General features: G+C 47.1%; 1 protein-coding gene across 4 annotated transcripts in view; it reads left to right on the top strand.

Moving 5' to 3' along the window:
- ADCY2 (adenylate cyclase 2) overlaps positions 1–17,090 on the top strand; it is a 417,821-nt gene that overhangs the window by 242,962 nt on the left and 157,769 nt on the right. The window lies entirely within an intron of this gene.

Here is a 17,090-nt window from a genome sequence, read left to right as displayed (position 1 = left end):
CAGTGGGCTGTGGTGCCCACGTGGAGGGGCGGAGCTTCCCCGGGCGGGGGGCGGGCAGGACCCATCGTTCCTCCCTTACAGGTGGCAGGTGCAGTGCCTGGATGGAGATGCTCACACGTGGTTCTCCTTCCCACCTTTTATCAGAGCTGGGTCTGCTCCTGCCTTCTCATTTTCTGAGCTTATCATTTCCTCATTCTCTCTGATTTGCTCACTTTTGTGTCTCTAAATGCCCCACCTTGCTCACCTGCCACTCGCCCACACGGAGGGATTGCAAGATGTGGGTCGTCGGGGAGCGCTGCTGTCCCTGGAAATGGGAAGGTCAAGAGAAATGTCCTTGCCCAGACTCTAACATCAACAGCGGGGATAAGGAACCCATGAAGCCTTCAGACACTGAGAAGTGAAGCCAGACCTTGAGACATGGGAGTGTTCCAGTTAGGAAAAAAAGGACAGATGAGTACTGCTTACTGGCCTTTGTACATTTCTGAAACACGTGCTTGGGAGCTGCGAAGGGTGGAAACGTGGATGTTTCCATCGAGCTTTGGAAGTACATACTTCGAGATCCCTATTAGATTTTGGACACAGATATCTAGAGATGCACCTCTGGGTTTGCGGATCGATACCTCCCATAGAATGTCCCTTGGCTGTTGTGAGAGCAGGAGCCTAAAATACGTGTTCTTTATGCCTCAGGGCCGGAGCCAAGGGGTTCATCAGTAACTGCAAATTGACCGTGTCACAGAGGGATCCTACGTTTGTGGCACACGATCGGGTTATGTTCCTTTGTCACTTTTATTGCTATTTCTGAATGTTTTTAGAGCCAAATATCTGAACTGCAAGAAAGCACAAGTTTTGTTCTCAAAAGTAACTACGTACTTTTTATGACCGTATTTGCCATGGACGAGTCACTGTGAAAACACAGAACAAAGCCCCCACCACCTGTGTCCAGGCTCCATTTGGGAGAAAGCTTCCAGAGCTGGGCAGTCAGAGTCTAGAGGCTTCCCCACAGCCTGTGAGCTGTGTCTCATAGAAGAAGGATATTTGTGATGTAATACGGGAGGCACCTGACCCATAAAAACACTGTCCACAAACTGACTTAATATTTGTGAAACACTTCCTTAAATGTTTCTCAATGATGACATACCAGTGCTGTGCTCTTCAAATTTTCAGGCATGTTTGGAACGTGAATAATCAGTTGATTCAGTCACAGATGCTGGGAGAATTGGTTGCGGAAGAGAAGTTCCTTCACTAAATACCAGGATTGGACAAAAGGCCCATAGATGGATCTATGGTTACCAGTATTTCTAGTCTTTCACATAAAAGTGAACCTGGGGTCCTCACTGGGTAGCCTGGCAAACATCCTTTCCCACCTCGGCCCCCTGGGGGACCAGGGTACTGACCTCCAGATGGCAGCGTTTGGTCCCTTCACAATGAAAGCAAGATGCCCGCCGGGGGAGGATAGGGTGGGTGGTGGGTAGTTGCCATTCGATGAGGCTAATTGAGCGTCTGCCTCCCTCACCAGGGATACTTGGTAGAGATGCACAGACCAGGGCAAAGTCTTCTGGAAGAATGGGAGGAGATGTGTGCTAATGAGCTGTCTTGAATGCTAATAGGGAGGCTTGAGCAGGGTTCGGTGCCTCACAGGATGGTTGACAGTGGCCCAAGAAGGCACCGCCCATGCCTCCTCTGGATTCCCTGTGTGTGTGCTCTGCCCTCGCCCCACCACCCCCCCAGCACACCCATGTGTGCACACGCAGGTGCGCCTTCTTGATTTCCACCCCATAAGCCAAGTGCTCAATAGAGCTGTTCTCTTTTGTTCTTTCCTCCTGAGGGTTTACCTCACATGGAGGGTTAATGACCTCAGTTCTTGAATCAAGGATCAAAACAAATGCCCACTTTGTGCCTCTGAAATGCCCCCTCAGATGAAAACATCTGGGCCAGGGTAACAGTACGCCTTCAGAGGTGCACAGTCCAGACCTTTGCTTTCATCTGTCCGTTGAGACTCGGATGCCAAAACTCCTCGCAAATAATTGTCCTGCCAAAGTCATAAGACCCTGCAGAGGGGACAGTTGTGACTGTGGCGTCATGCCAGCCATCAAGGCTGATAGAAGAAACCACGCATTGGAAATAAGCGTCCAAGGCGTTCAGGGCCCCAACCTCCAGGTGCTTTGATATGCTGCCTTCCTCAAGGTTTTCTCAGCATGGCGATTTCTGGTCCTGGCCAGCAAATGCACAGAGCCGGGAAACTCTGTGGCACCTTCCCTCGAAGCCAAGCACCGAATATCACTGCCTTTCCTGAACCCCAGACTGCACTTCTGCCTTGGCCCTCTCGCTTCCCCGGAGTCTTCTCGTGAACACACAGCTTCCTATAACCCCGTCTTCTTGAGATTTTTTGCCTCTTGGGCTATGCTGTTCATTGGCATGGTCACTAAAAGTTTTCTCTGACAAGCTTGTTTCCCCTTTTCTGCAGTGAACAAAGGTGTATTCCCTGCAGCACTTGTGATGAGAACTCAAAGCCAGGCACATGGAATCATGAGGTGTTACTAATCCTGAGTCCGTTAGGGGTCTCCAGAGAAACAGAACGGACAGGGTATATGTGGACGCATGGAAGGGGATTTGTTTCAAGGAATTGGCTCACACAGTTATGGAGCCCGGCAAGTCCAAACTCTGCAGCAAGCTGGAGGCCATGGAAGAGCCAGTGCAGTTCAGATCCAGTGGCTTTCACCTGATCGGATGAGGCCCACCCACGTTATGAAAGTAAACTGCTTTCCTCCAAGTCCACTGATTTAAACATAAATCTCATCTGGGGCACCTGGGTGGCTCAGTTCGTGGACCATCTGACTCTTGATTTCGGCTCAGGTCATGATGTCAGGATCGTGGGATGGAGTCCCACCCCTGTGTCGGGCTCCACACTGTGCGTTGAGCCTGCTTGGGATTCCCTCTCTTTCTCTGTCTCTTCCTGCCCCTCTCCTCCCCTTGCATTCTCTGCTTCTCTCTGAACTAACTGAACTAACTAACTAAATAAATAAGTAAATAAATGTAAATCTCATCCAAACCACGCCTTCACAGAAACATCCAGAGTAACATTTGACCACATATCTGGGCCCCGGGGCCCAGCCAACTTGACACCATTGGACTGAGTGTCTTTGGTCCTTGGGTTTAAACTGCTGAGATGTATTTCAGGCGAAGAATCCTTTGAAAACTAGCGCATCACTCAAGGTTCCGAGATGAAAGAAATAAGGAATGCCGTCGGCAGGCACTTTGCGAGGGTTCACGGTCAGTACAGGTGCCGCTTTCCTTAGTCTTCAGCTGCTCCCTCCGTTCAGTTCAGTTCCTGTTAAATAATGTAGAATTATTTAGCTCTCTCCAATGCAGCGTAATTTAAGATGAGATTTGGCACACACCCAGCGTCTCCTTTGTGTGTGTGAGAGTGTGTGTGCGCCTGGACGTTCTGCTCGAGAGCTTTGTGATACCCGATCGCTTGCCACAGCTTTTGGAATGGAAGGAGGAGCGGTCTGGTAAACCGATCCCCAAATCACTGTTGTTTCCCTTTCGACTTGCTGAAAAGTCTGGCGGTTTGTGTTGAAACCCGTGCTCTGTGGTTTCTAAGGGTGATACTTGCCAGTTGGTCCTCAAATAGCCATGGCTTGTAACAGGACACTTGTGGGACCAGGACGTTGAGTTACTCAGGGCGAATAATGCGTCTGCTATGAGCCAGCCCTACCAGCGTGATGGAACTTGTAGGAAACGGTTTCTTTAATCAATTGGCACAAAAGCAGAACTTTCCTGTGGGTACTTGGGGAAATGGCCCTGCAACACACAACCGCCCAGGTGTTCATAGAGCACCTTCATTCACCTGTGACCAGCTTTCCCAGCTGGTGTGTGAATTAACGGGCTATGATGTAAGGACCAGATAGATAAGCAGATAGGGAAGGATGTATGTGCGTGTGAACACTTCACTTCCATGACTGGTTTTCACTATACTTCTTTGCTTCTGTGCTCCCAGATCTAGGCCTCTCAGCTGAGGGTGATGTAGCTGTGGAGGCACGGGAGCGGGTTACAGGGAGAGTGGGGTGGGGTAAGACCCTCTGCGGTAGGTAAACCTCAACCATTAAGGCACCACTGACCTGCAGCCCCCAAGACAGAGCTCTCCCTTACCTCTGTGCCCTTCAGCCCTCTGTCTCCTTCCCTCTCCCCTTCCCTCATTTCCCACCAAGCTGGCTGACACTTTCAGTCTTAACTGAGGTGTCACCCCCCAGGGAAGCCACCCCAAGAACAACATCGAGCAGCCTGCACTGAATGCCGATACCACTACCCGTGAAACCCTATGCTGACGTTGAACTCTCTGGGTCAACCGTCTGCTTGCCAGCCATGCCCAGTGGCCCGTGTGGGATATGAAGGGCCCATTCAACAGCTCTGCCTGAGATCCGAATGAACTGAGATAGAAACAAGTCAAGACAGATGGAGATCAGAATTCCACTTCTGTTGTTGATGAAGTTCTCTTGGAAAACGTGGCTTGCGTCTGACCCCAAATGGCGTTAGGTCAGTTAGCCCTTGTCACTGGTGGAAATGAACGAGCTGCCGAGCCCCCTGCTGAAGATGCTCCCCAGGAAGATTTAGGGCATTGAGGAGCAGATAAGAAGACAGACGTGCTGCTGGAAAGGACATGGGAAGGGAGGGCTGTACTGAGCATGCACAGATCCTTCTCCAAAGGGGAGTGAGAAAGGCATGGACGGGACAAGGTCGTGATCTCTAGCTTTGCTCCTTGGGCAGGTGGGGTAATCAGCGTTCTCCAGAGACACAGAACTGATGGGAGATGTGTGTGTGTGGAGAGAGAGAAATTTATTTTAAGGAGTTTTCTTGTGCAGTCGTGGGGGCTACACGCAAGTCCAAAGTCTGGAGGGCAGGCCAGCAAGATGGAGGTTCAGGTCAGAGTTGATGTTTCAGTCCTGAGTCCAGTGGCTGGAGGCTCAGGCAGAACGTCTGCATGGTGGTTTAGAGGCAAAATTCCTTCTTCTTTGGGAAACCTCAGTCTTTGTTCTTAAAGACTTAACACTGATTGCATGAGGCCCACCCACATGATGGAGGGCAATTTGCTGTACTTAAAATCAAAGCACTGTGAATGTTAATAACATCTTTTAAAAAAAAACCCTTTTACAACATCTGGATAGTGTTTGGCCAAACAACTGGCCGCCTTGATCTTGCCAAGTTGACATATGAATTAACCATCATAGCACAGAAGCAAGAGAAGGGGGCAGTGGGGAGGGGGGGAGGAAGGACTTCCTTCCACATGCTCTTAGAGGCAGAATTCAGTCTCTCCAACACCAAGCACCATAGATCCTCTATAAATATCCACTGCATGTGTGACTTTCCCCAAGTCCTAAAGAACTGGATTTCTTTCTTTCTTTCTTTCTGCTACTTGGGAGCAAACTGGTTTTAACTGTGTGTAATTAAGGGTAAAACCATGCACCTAGGTATGTGTATGTGTTTATTCATAAAATGTATATGCTCATGTTTTATATACTTTATAAACACACATTAGAACTAAGGAGGAGAAAACAATGAAAATAATATTTTAAATTACTTTTTAATAGTTCAAAAATACATTAGATTCTTACTTAATACATTTAATAAGAATATTGTGATGGAATGTGCTTTGTTGTTTAGGGAATTTTGGGTTAACACTTTCCAGTAGAACACTGTTGGGTACTGTAGTGAAGTTCAGTATATTCTGACGCTTAGTGTAACGGCCAAATGATTCAAAGGAAAGAATCCGTGACCAAGTCTTGAAATCATTACACTCATTTTCCAATTTCGTCCACACTTACCCAGAGACTTTTTGATGAAATTCAGCTGTAAACTCTCCATGTTTTCCTGATGTCAATCAGTTCTCCTTGCAGATCAACCAGAAGGTATTGCATTTTTTATTTTTTAGCAAATGGGTTCAAGATGTACTGAATCTTCATTTGGGAGATTTTAACTGAATTTAAAAATTCCTTTCTAAGGAATGTACAAATGTACAAATATGAACGTTTGTATATTTTCGCAAAAAAAGATTACATAAAAGAAGGTTTTAAATGTGCGCTTTTAAATGTGTGTTTCTCCCATCACATGTGTTCTTATAAACATTTCTCCTTCATGGTTAAAATAAGGTTTAGTTTTAAAGGACAAATTAATTGTGTGTGTGTTCACAAAAACATCCCTTCGCTAATACAATATTGGAAGTTTTTTGATGTGACGGGCAAGATCAACAAATTTGCACTCCTATAATCGTAGCCAGAAATAAATAAGTAAATAACTCGTCTTTAAGTTTAATGACTTTTAACCAGAACACTACTGTGTGGGGTGAAAGTCCATCCTATTATGAAGTTTTATGCAGATTTCACTTTCTAAATTTTTGTTCACATTTACTTATTTGAGAGAGAGAGAGAGAGAGAGAGAGAGAGAGAGCGCACACGTGGGGGAAAGGGCAGAGAGAGAGAGGGAGACACAGAATCTGAAGCAGGCTCCAGGCTCCGAGCTGCCAGCACAGAGCCTGAAGTAGGGCTCGAACTCCCGAGCTGCAGGATTATGACCTGAGCTGAAGTCGAACGCTTAACCGACAGAGCCACCCAGGCGCCCTCAGATTTCACTTTCTGTAGAATTCACCACACAGAAAACATTCTAGAGCAGGTGCATTGCCACAAGCCAGGATGTGCTCTGAGCTGACCCACCAGGGCGGGCACCAGCTCCCACGCTCTGCTCAGGAAGCCCTGTCTTTCCGCTGGTGCACCCTCTGTTGTGGGTGATAGCCCTGTGTCTGGCAGTCACCTGCAGAGGGTGTCATTGCCAGTCAAGAAATTCAGTTGCTGGCTACTGTTCTTACTTTTAATTTACCAAGATAAGTAAATAGAGCCTTTCAGGTTTTCTTCACACCCCCTATGAGTCCCAAACCGTATCCCCAACCCAGAAATCACCAGGGTACCCTCATAATAGGGGGCATAGTATGTCTCTCTTTTTATCTATTTTGGCAAATGTTATTAATTAGTCATCTGAAGTAAGTGTTAGTAGAGGCAGCGTGACTAGAAGATGTCCAGCTGTGAGTGTCCCTGGAAGATGTCTCCTGGGCCTGAAATCTGTCTTCTGGAATGGGAGTTGGGGTGCAGCACCGGAGGATGAGAAAACCTGGTCAGGTGTCTCGGGCACATCATAAGCTGCATCCCACTTGTGTTCCCTGGCCCTGCCCCACAGCCCACACCCCGCCACGGGTACAAAGCTCATATCCGCACCCATCGGTTTCCTTCCCAAGACCACCCGGGTCCTCTGGTCCCGGAGCCACGTTTCTGACATAGTGTATGAGTTTCCTGCTGCTGCTGTAACAAGTCACTGCAAACTTCATGGCTTCACACAACACAAATTTGCCCTCTCTCAGGCCTGACGCTTAGAAGTCAAAAATGGGTTGGCACACCTTATTCCTTCTGGAGGCTCTGGGTGGGGCAGGGTATCTTTTTTTTTTTTTTTTTTTTTTTTTTTGCCCTTTCTCGTGTTCACAAAATGATGAAAGAAGACGATTTAGGTAATACAAACACATTTTATTTAACACTTCATGAGACAGACGGTCTCTATTTGGAGAACTGCAAAATGGGGCAGAAGGCAGGCAGCTTTTCTGGGATAATGAATAAGAAACAAAGAGGAGGAAAACAGACCCTATCTGATGGGTGGGGGGGGGGGGACAGTAGTCAACCCTTTTGGGGTAAGAAAGAACAAGGCAGGACATACAGAGCTCAGAAGTGGCTTGGCATCTGGGGGCTGGCTGAGTGTGTATACTGCGTCTCTGGGCTAGTAGAACAGTTGCAGGGACACAGAAGTTGCCCACATCTGTGTGTGCCCATGGCACCCTGGGCAGGAGTGGCTCCATCTTGGGCCCAGAAACTGTTTACAAAACTAGCTTCCGCAGGCTGTCCACAGAACTTGGCACAGGGCCCCTCCATCCTCAAAGCCAGCAGTATACTACCCTCCCATCTCTCTGCACCCACGGTCACATCACCTTTCTCTGTCTTTGACCTTCTTTTCTCCCTTTTATGAGAGTCCTTGTGGTAATAAAGATAATCTTCTCATCCCCAAAGCCTTACCTTAACCATATCTGCAGGGGCGCCTGGGTGGCTCAGTCTGTTGAGCGTTTGACCCTTGATTTTGGTTCAGGTCGTGATCAGGTTCATGGGATCGAGCCCCATGCGGGGCTCTGCACTGACAACATGGAGCCTGCTTGGAATTCTCTCTCTCCCTCCCTCTCACTCTGCCCCTCCCCGCTCATGCTTTCTCTCTCTCTCTCTCTCTCTCTCTCTCTCTCTCTCTCTGTCTCAAATTAATTACTTAAAAAAAAAAGTAATCGTATCTGCAAAGTCCCTTTTGCTCTTCCCCAGTCCTGGGATTAGAATGTGGACGTTGCCGGGTGGCCATGTTCAGTCTACCACGCATAGCCTCATTGCCTTCGTGAACAACCATGGGTCAATTTGTAACGTAAAAGATGTTGGTCCAGCACCCTCATAATGCCAAAAACAGAAGAATATTGTAGATTTTAGGGAAACAGTGATGGGGTCAGAAGAAACATAGAACTCCTTAGGTTAGGGTATAATCATTTTCTAACCAAGCAGATGTTCAAACCTTCGCAGTGATCCGTATTCTGGAAGCAAGAGGCTGCTGGCAGATATGCCTCTCCCATTCCAAGGACACAGGCAGAAATGCAGCTGAGATTCTTGCTTCCAGCTGTTGCAAGTGCACACAACAGCTGCCGCCCCTCCCCACGGCGTAGCTGCCGCCAGCCAGGCAGAAGCCCGGTCCCTCCCTCCCCAGCCCTGCCAGGAGACAGAAGCACTCATGCCTCCAGTTCGCAGCTGTAGCGCTTTCTGTTGTATTTTTAATTCGTGTGCTGGGGCCATGGTTGTTTCACTGGTGTTTCCCAGGATTTGGAACACGTCCTATGTTAGGTCTAGAAGAGCTTCACCCAGAATGCTGTTCCCTCCTTCTCCAAACCTCCGGACCAGGAATGGCCTGCCCCACTTACCTGGATGGCGTCCCTCATGGATCCCTCTGACAGATGGCGCTTCCCCGTTGTTAGGTCTGAGTGAAGAGTCTCCCAGAAGATAATTTTTTTTAAATATAATTTATTGACAAATGGATCTCCACACCACACCCAGTGCTCATCCCAACAAGTGCCCTCCTCAATGCCCATCACCCACTTTACCCTCTCCCCCACCCCCATCAACCCTCAATTTTTTCTCAGTATCCAAGAGCCTCTTATGGTTTGCCTCCCTCCCTCTCTGTAACTTTTTTCCCCTCACCCTCCCCCATGGTCTTCTGTTAAGTTTCCCAAGATCCACCTATGAGTGAAAACATACGGTATCTGTCTTTCTCTGACTGACTTATTTCACTTAGCATAATACCTTCCAGTTCCATCTGTGTTGTTGCAAATGGCATGATTTCATTCTTTCTCATTGCCAAGTAGTATTTCATGTTATATATAAACCACATCTTCTTTATCCATTCATCAGTTGATGGACATTGGGCTTTTTCCATAATTTGGCTATCGTTGAAAGCGCTGATGTAAACATTGGGGTACATGTGCCCCTATGCATCAGCACTCCTGGATCCCTTGAGTAAATTCCTAGCAGTGCTATTGCTGGGTCATAGGGTAGGTCTATTTTTAATTTTTTGAGGAACCTCCACACTGTTTTCCAGAGTGGCTGCACCAGTTTGCATTCCCACCAGGAGTGCAAGAGGGTTCCCGTTTCTCCACATCCTTGGCAGCATCTATAGCCTCCTGATTTGTTCATTTTAGCCACTCTAAACCAGTGTGAGGTGGTATCTCAGTGTGGTTTTGATTTGTATTTCCCTGAGGAGGAGAGATGTTGAGCATTGTTTCATATGTCTGTTGGCCACCTGGATGTCTTCTTTGGAAAAGTGTCTATTCATGTCTTCTGCCCACTTCTTCACTGGATTGTTTGTTTTTTGGGTGTGGAGTTTGGTGAGGTCTTTATAGGTTTTGGATACTAGCCCTTTATCCAATATGTCATTTGCAAATATCTTTTCCCATTCCATCGGTTGCCTTTTAGTTTTGTTGATTGTTTCCTTTGCAGTGCAGAAGCTTTTTATCTTAATGAGGTCCCAATAGTTCATTTTTGCTTTTAATTCCCTTGCCTTTGGAGATAATTTTTATTTAAGGGCATCTTAGATGTCAACAAGGACACAGCAAAATGCTCAGTACTCTTACCATGCTCAGAAACATAGTCAGGAACTTAGGAAGAGAAGGAAAATCCGGAGAGCGGTTACAGTTTGCCCGGTTTAGGCAAACAGTGCCTTCAACTGTTTGAAGAGCAGTCTGCTGTCTCCCTCTCCACGTGGACCACGCTTCTTGAGATCTGCTGTGAAATTCAGGGCAATGACTCAGCAAATTCACATAGTCAGTTTGAATCAGCAGAAGATAACCAAACAGGGGGCGCCTGGGGGGCTTGTTCGGTTGATTTCAGCTCAGGCCACGATCTCACAGTTGGTGACTTCAAGCCCCATGTTGGGCTCTGCGCTGAAAGCACACAGCCTGCTAGGATTCTCTCTGCCCCTCTCTTGCTCTCACTCCCTCTCTCTCTCTCTCAAAATAAATAAACTTAAAAAAAAAGATAACCAGTCTTTAGTATATTAATATATTAAACTGAGTTAAGTAGATGTTTGCAGCCTAATCAAATAATCCAGAAGAGTTAGAGTCTACAAATATGTCAATATGATAATCTCTTGGTATTTGTATCACTAGAATGACTGCAATTACTACTAATAAGTATCTATTAAATGATTACAGTAGACGGCATTATGTACATACTTTCTAGATTGGTACAGATTTAGTTACCAAAAAAAGAAAAAACAAGAATAAGAAGGAAATCCTATACAACAACACTAACCCATTGCCCGTATCTTCCACTGGAGCAAAGCATAGATGGGCCTGTGAAAAGCACATTTCCCAGAGACCCCCGGCACTGTCACCATTCACTTCGAAGTGACAATTGGCTCATGTCTTTGGGTACTTTCCCTGTGCAGCACCTCACTTTTGGAGTCTCTAGCCTCATTCTCAAGATACCAGTGCCCACCAGGAGACTTCAGGACTGAGAGACTCTGAGGACCCCATGGCTGCTGCATTACTAGGCTGATGGGATCCCATGTGCAAGAACACATTAAAGGATGTTCCTTCAGAGCCCTTAGAAAGGGATTCATTTTTATGTGGCCAGTTTAATGGTCTTGAACGTTGAACATTGGTTCTTCTGCAAGACCAGTGGGAGTGCTCTGTAAGACACATGTGAGACTGGTGGAGGAACACTTTCAGGGGCAGACCCAAATGCATCAGGTCAAGATTCTGGCAAGTGGGACTCTGAGGTCAAAGACAAAGGCCTGAGGCCAGGCACCCCTTGCATGGAGTTTTGCATATCCCAGAACTCTCTTAGAAGGAGATTTTGCTCTGTGCTATCTGGAAATTGCAAGAGGCATCTGAAGATGCTTAGCAAGTTGGGCTGGAAGGTGGTCATCCACAGGATGACTGTTTGGAGAGGCCCCTTTGTGAGTCTCTAATGCCTAAAGTAGCCTGTCCATCTCTTTGAGCATAAGCTAGCTAGAAGCTTCCAGATTCAGTGTGCCAATGCCCTATAAAGTAGAAATGTTCCTCAACATAACACTGGCAATTTCTGTTTATGGAGACCATCAAAATTGAGGTTATAGGAACATTTCAAAAGCATCTCTTCATAAAACTTCTAATAAAAACATTTAATGGCAGGAGATGGGCCAAGATAGTCTAAGGGGTATATCACAAATTGTTCAATCTGAAAACAGGCAAGTTGTTTTTTTTGTTTTACTCACTGCTGAATTGAAAACTCATTTTTAAAAATTCTACTTCAACTGGAAAGAACTATTTCTGTTCTCCAATAAGACTTTTTCTTTCAAAGAGGGCTGATAAGAGAAAAGTCTCTTTTTCAGTGATCAAAATGAGACACTGTGTTCGGGAGTACTGCCCTGCCATCTGTCCTCCCTGCCTCCCTTTGCTGCATTGAAATGCACTTGTGATCACAGGTGTCCCCTGGATGTCCTGGGTGTCTATCTGGAGGCTCCCCAAGCTGGCTTCCCAGATGATGGCTGAGCTTTTATCCCCAGCTGGGGCTGGCCTCTCCAGTTTGGATGTTCAGCGACCTGATTTGTCAGCATTCCACGTGTGAGCCCCCTTCCTGGGCGCTGACTTGCTTGCCTCAAGCATCAAAAGCAAAAGGCAGGTCGTTTGTGGATTTATGCCAACAAGTCCCACTGTTGTGCGTCAGTTCATGCTCCATGTGTCGGAATTCCGTTCTATTGTGTATTCATTCCCCAGGAGCAAGAATCGGAATGAGCTCTAGGGATCGCTGTGAGGACATTTCCAGTGCTCCCTTCATGTCCTTGTGGAGGTCCACACAGCCACAGTCTGGACACCCGTGGTCCCGAGCCTGCCTGGCCTCTCCCTGGACAGCCCAAAGAGACCATCGCCAGCTGCCTGTCCTCATGCCCTCTCCCTTGCACTTTCATTGCTGCCCAGCCGTGTTTCTGTTGCTCTCCAATGGGTTCTAACAAGCCATTCTGCAGCATGTTACTCTCGAAGATGTCTGTTCTAGGTCTATTTGTGTTTGTTTCTTGGTAGAATTCCTAGAGAAAAATCTTCTAGCCCTTTTTTCCAGGTTCCAGGAGGGAGAGGAACCACCTCCCCTTGTGCCCACATGCTGCCTACACATGAAAGCTGCCATTCTCCAGGGCTGCCGGGAGGGTGGCAACTGCCTTTGTTTAGTGCCCACATCGCGCCCAAACTTTGCATGTTTTTATTAGTAACTTCAGTGGAAACTTGCAGAGTAGGTGGAACTTCTGTTGTCGAGGACAGAGCTGAGACTCCTGGGCTGTGAAGTCCAAGATCGCACGGCAGCGTTCAGGGATGGGAATTGTAGCCCTCGCCGCCTGGGTCTACACGCCCCGCACTTTCGCCCATCCCGCAGAGCCTGAGTGCTGGGGCTCCCCTGGCCTTTCAGCTGCCTGCTCCGTTCTGTCCCACTGGGGATCATGTTCACTGGTTCCGTTCCTCAGACTGGTCACCCCTCCTGGGTCTCCTTTGTACCTTGGAATATAGCTCTAATAAAACACTCAGGCCCATTGCTAGGATCTGGTTCATGCATGAGCACCTCTGCATAAACCAACAACTTCTCTGGGAGGATTGGTTTTGTAGAGGCAGTTCTGACATCAGGTGGGATAATCACATATCCATGAAGACCTGCGTGGAGGGAGGAAGAAAACGCTACTGCCAGCCTAGATGTTTGATGCACATGCGCAAAGAAACTGTCTTGCAAGCTGTCCAAAGGAGAAGCGTTCACTTCTCTGACTCCTAGGCTTTTGCATTTCCCTGATGAGGAGATGTGTGAACTCCAGCAAATCAAGTATGGTACAATGAACGGCAGGTACAGTGATTTACACAGCCGGAAAGGAGAAGCATCAGCCTACGTCGTGCCGTGTTCTATCGTCGGGTTCCAATATGTACAAGATGTTTTGGCAAGGGCCGCGTGGTCCACTGTCAGGCCATTCAGAAATCTTTGTCTTAGTGAAATCCCAGAACAGAAGAACCTGTGTTCTTGGTGACTATTCATCTGTTCCCAAACTCTACAAGACACTTCTTTTTTGAGAAACTATTTCTCAATATCTACTATGTGATTTATTAACTTCTCTTAAGACTTATAAACATGATAATATCTCTCTTCTAAAATAATAAGACCGCACGCCAAAGTCTTGTCCAGGAGGAGAGAGGCCAGGGGCGCCAGGGTGGCTCAGTTGATTGAGCGTCCGACTTCGGCTCAGGTCGTGATCTCCCGGTTCGTGAGTTCGAGCCCCGAGTCGGGCTCTGTGCTGACAGCTCAGAGCCTGGAGCCTGCTTCAGGTTCTGTGTCTCCCTCTCTCTCCACCCCACCCCTACTTGTGCTCTGTCTTTCTGTATTTCAAAAATGAATAAACGTTAAAAAAAAAAAAAAAAAAGAGGAGAGAGGCCACTTCCTTGACCTGCCTGGATACATACTGTACTGATGCAGGAAGGGCAATAAAGTAACGGACTTAGATGTAATTTTGTATGATTACCTTCTGTGAACTAGAGTTAACTAAAGGTTTGTTGCCTTTAACTAACCAAACTAGTTAAAACCAAAGTATTCCATAGGTGTAGGGGAGATTGAAAATGAAACCATTGCTTACTTACCCCCCCCCACCCCCGCTTCCTCCATTGGAAGTAAGATGTCTGAGTGTTAACCAGGTAGATGTGGGAAGGGCCAGCTATAGATGATACCAGAAATGCAGGATGCTGCCCTGTGATTGGTTTGAGTTCTGTAGATGGATGCCACCCTCGTTGCTTGTGGCTGCCTGATGACGCCACTTCTCAATGATCGTGCTCCTTCCCTGGAGGAAAAGAAAGTAAAATTAAACATATAGTGCCCTAGATTTCTCCACCAGCAGCTCTAGTGAAAAATTTATGAAGATGAGATTCAGTACTTTTACCATCATATGCCTGTTTCATTACTTTAAAGCTGTCTAAAAACCATGGTGCAATGGTTGGTTTTATACGTCTACTCAGACCATCATTCCTTGCTGTTTGGTCAAACATCCGTCTAGACTTTGCCATGTAAGTATTTTTAAGATATTCACATTTGTGGGGCGCCTGGGTGGCGCAGTCGGTTAAGCGTCCGACTTCAGCCAGGTCACGATCTCGCGGTCTGTGAGTTCGAGCCCCGCGTCGGGCTCTGGGCTGATGGCTCAGAGCCTGGAGCCTGTTTCCGATTCTGTGTCTCTCTCTCTCTCTGCCCCTCCCCCGTTCATGCTCTGTCTCTCCCTGTCCCAAAAAAAAATAAATAAACGTTGAAAAAAAAAAAAAAAAGATATTCACATTTATATCAGTAGACTTGGAGTAAAGCAGATCACCCTCCATAACATGGGTAGGCTTCTTGCAATCAGTCGAAGGCCTTAAGAAAAAAGAGTGTGGAGGCACCTGGGAGGCTTAGTTGATTGAGCAGCCAACTCTTGATTTCAGCTCAGGTCATGACCCCAGGGTCATGGGATCAAGCCCTGCATCAGGATCCACACTGATCACGGAGCCTGCTTGGGATTCTCTCCCTTTGCCTCTGCCTCTCTCCCACTCTCTCAATCTCTGTCTCTCTCTTAAAAAAAAAAAAAAAAAAAAAAAAAGTTAGGAAGGAAGGAAGAAAAGCGAGGTCTCCTGAGGAGGAGGAAATTCTGCCAGCAGATTGCTTTTGGAATCAAGTTGCAACATCATTTCTTCCCTGGGTCTCCAGCCTGCCCTGCAGAATTTGAACTTGCCAGCCCCCACAATCGGGTGACCCAATTTCTTAAAGTAAATCTGATAGATAGATGATGACAATGAGGGACTGATTGCTTGACGATTGGTAGACAGAAATAGAGGTAGATACAAAGGTCTGTAAAGTTATGATAGATACATAGATAATACACATGCTGTTGGTTCTGTTTTCTCTGGGGGATCTTGACTAATCCACAGCAGTGTGTGAGAAATCGCTGGAAACCGTAGAAGTGAAGAACAGTAAGCACACATTTGGAAATAATGATCCAGCAAACAAAGGTGTTTTCTAATCAGAGGGACAGAAAATACGACATTGTGGTGCAGCAGAGAATCCCATCAATCAGGGCCTTTCTTCCGTTTCACTGTCACCTGAGACCTGTGCGGCAGCGGAAGAAAAGCCAGATGCTCTGAAACGGGGGATGATCTCAACAGTGATAAGAGTTTGAATTTTTTTTTTTTCAACGTTTATTTATTTTTGGGACAGAGAGAGACAGAGCATGAACGGGGGAGGGGCAGAGAGAGAGAGGGAGACACAGAATCAGAAACAGGCTCCAGGCTCCGAGCCATCAGCCCAGAGCCCGATGCGGGGCTCGAACTCACGGACCGCGAGATCGTGACCTGGCTGAAGTCGGACGCTTAACCGACTGCGCCACCCAGGCGCCCCAACAGTGATAAGAGTTGGGATGTTTGTCGGTGGCCTGTTCAGTCTTCACTGATTTTGGAAGGCGAATCCATCCCAGTTCCACCGGTTTCCTAGAATACATTGTTGAAACCTATCTGAACCTAACTCAGGACCAGGAGGCAGGTTAAGTAGGGAACAGCGTGTCTCATAGTTTTTTGAGAGTCACCTGGACTAGTGGTAATGCTTCAGAGGAGACAATGAAAAAGAATTGGAAAGAACAAAGACAAGAAGAGCCAGAGGAATAGGTGATGTAGATGAGTCAAACCCCAGTAGCACAAAAGCACTGTCACCTGCAGGCGATGCGAGCGTGGGTCATTTTCCACTACAATCCCCTCAGTCTGGCCGCCAGTGAGCACAAGTGGCTCACGCACAGTGCCTGGCCCGTGGTCGCCACTCAGGACACATGAGTTGTCGCCAGTACCATTTTTTCATTTACTGAACGTTCTGGTTTCCAATGTATTTATTTTAATTCAGTGCCTAGAATTTGGAAAACACTGGACAGTTAACCTAAAGGTAGCCGTGTAGACAGGGAGGAAGAAGCAGCTAGCACCGGAGGTCCTGCGGGTTTCCATCCAGTGTTGTGCCATCTGAACGATGGAGGCCTGTCACTTGTGAGAGATGGCCATCCCCCATCCTCCCCTTTCCAGCACACTCTTGCTTCTTTCTGACTCACCGCTCACTGCTCCGTGTGTATCCAATGTAAGAGGCTGTTGTAACTCAAGTAGGTGAGACTAAGCTGGCCTCTCAAAATAATATTCATCCTTTCAAGATTTATTGAGTGCGTATTATGTTCTTATGTACGAGACATGTTTTTTTTAGAAGAATGATGAATTCTTTTTTGGACAAAATATGCGTGGAATGAATGGTTTTATTAAACACCTGTACTATTATACTGTTATTTAGCTTTATATAGAAAGCAAAAGAGCATCTGGGTGGCTCAGTCGGTTAAGCGTCCAACCCTTGGTTTCAGCTCAGGTCATGATCTGACGGTGCATGAGTTCGATCCCCGTGTCGGGCTGTGGGCTGACAACACAGAGCCTG

This window comes from Leopardus geoffroyi, chromosome A1, assembly GCF_018350155.1.
Source record: "Leopardus geoffroyi isolate Oge1 chromosome A1, O.geoffroyi_Oge1_pat1.0, whole genome shotgun sequence".
In the NCBI taxonomy this organism is placed as follows: domain Eukaryota; kingdom Metazoa; phylum Chordata; class Mammalia; order Carnivora; family Felidae; genus Leopardus; species Leopardus geoffroyi.
Note: the sequence above shows the minus strand (reverse complement) of the source record. Positions and strands in the feature narration are given on the sequence as shown.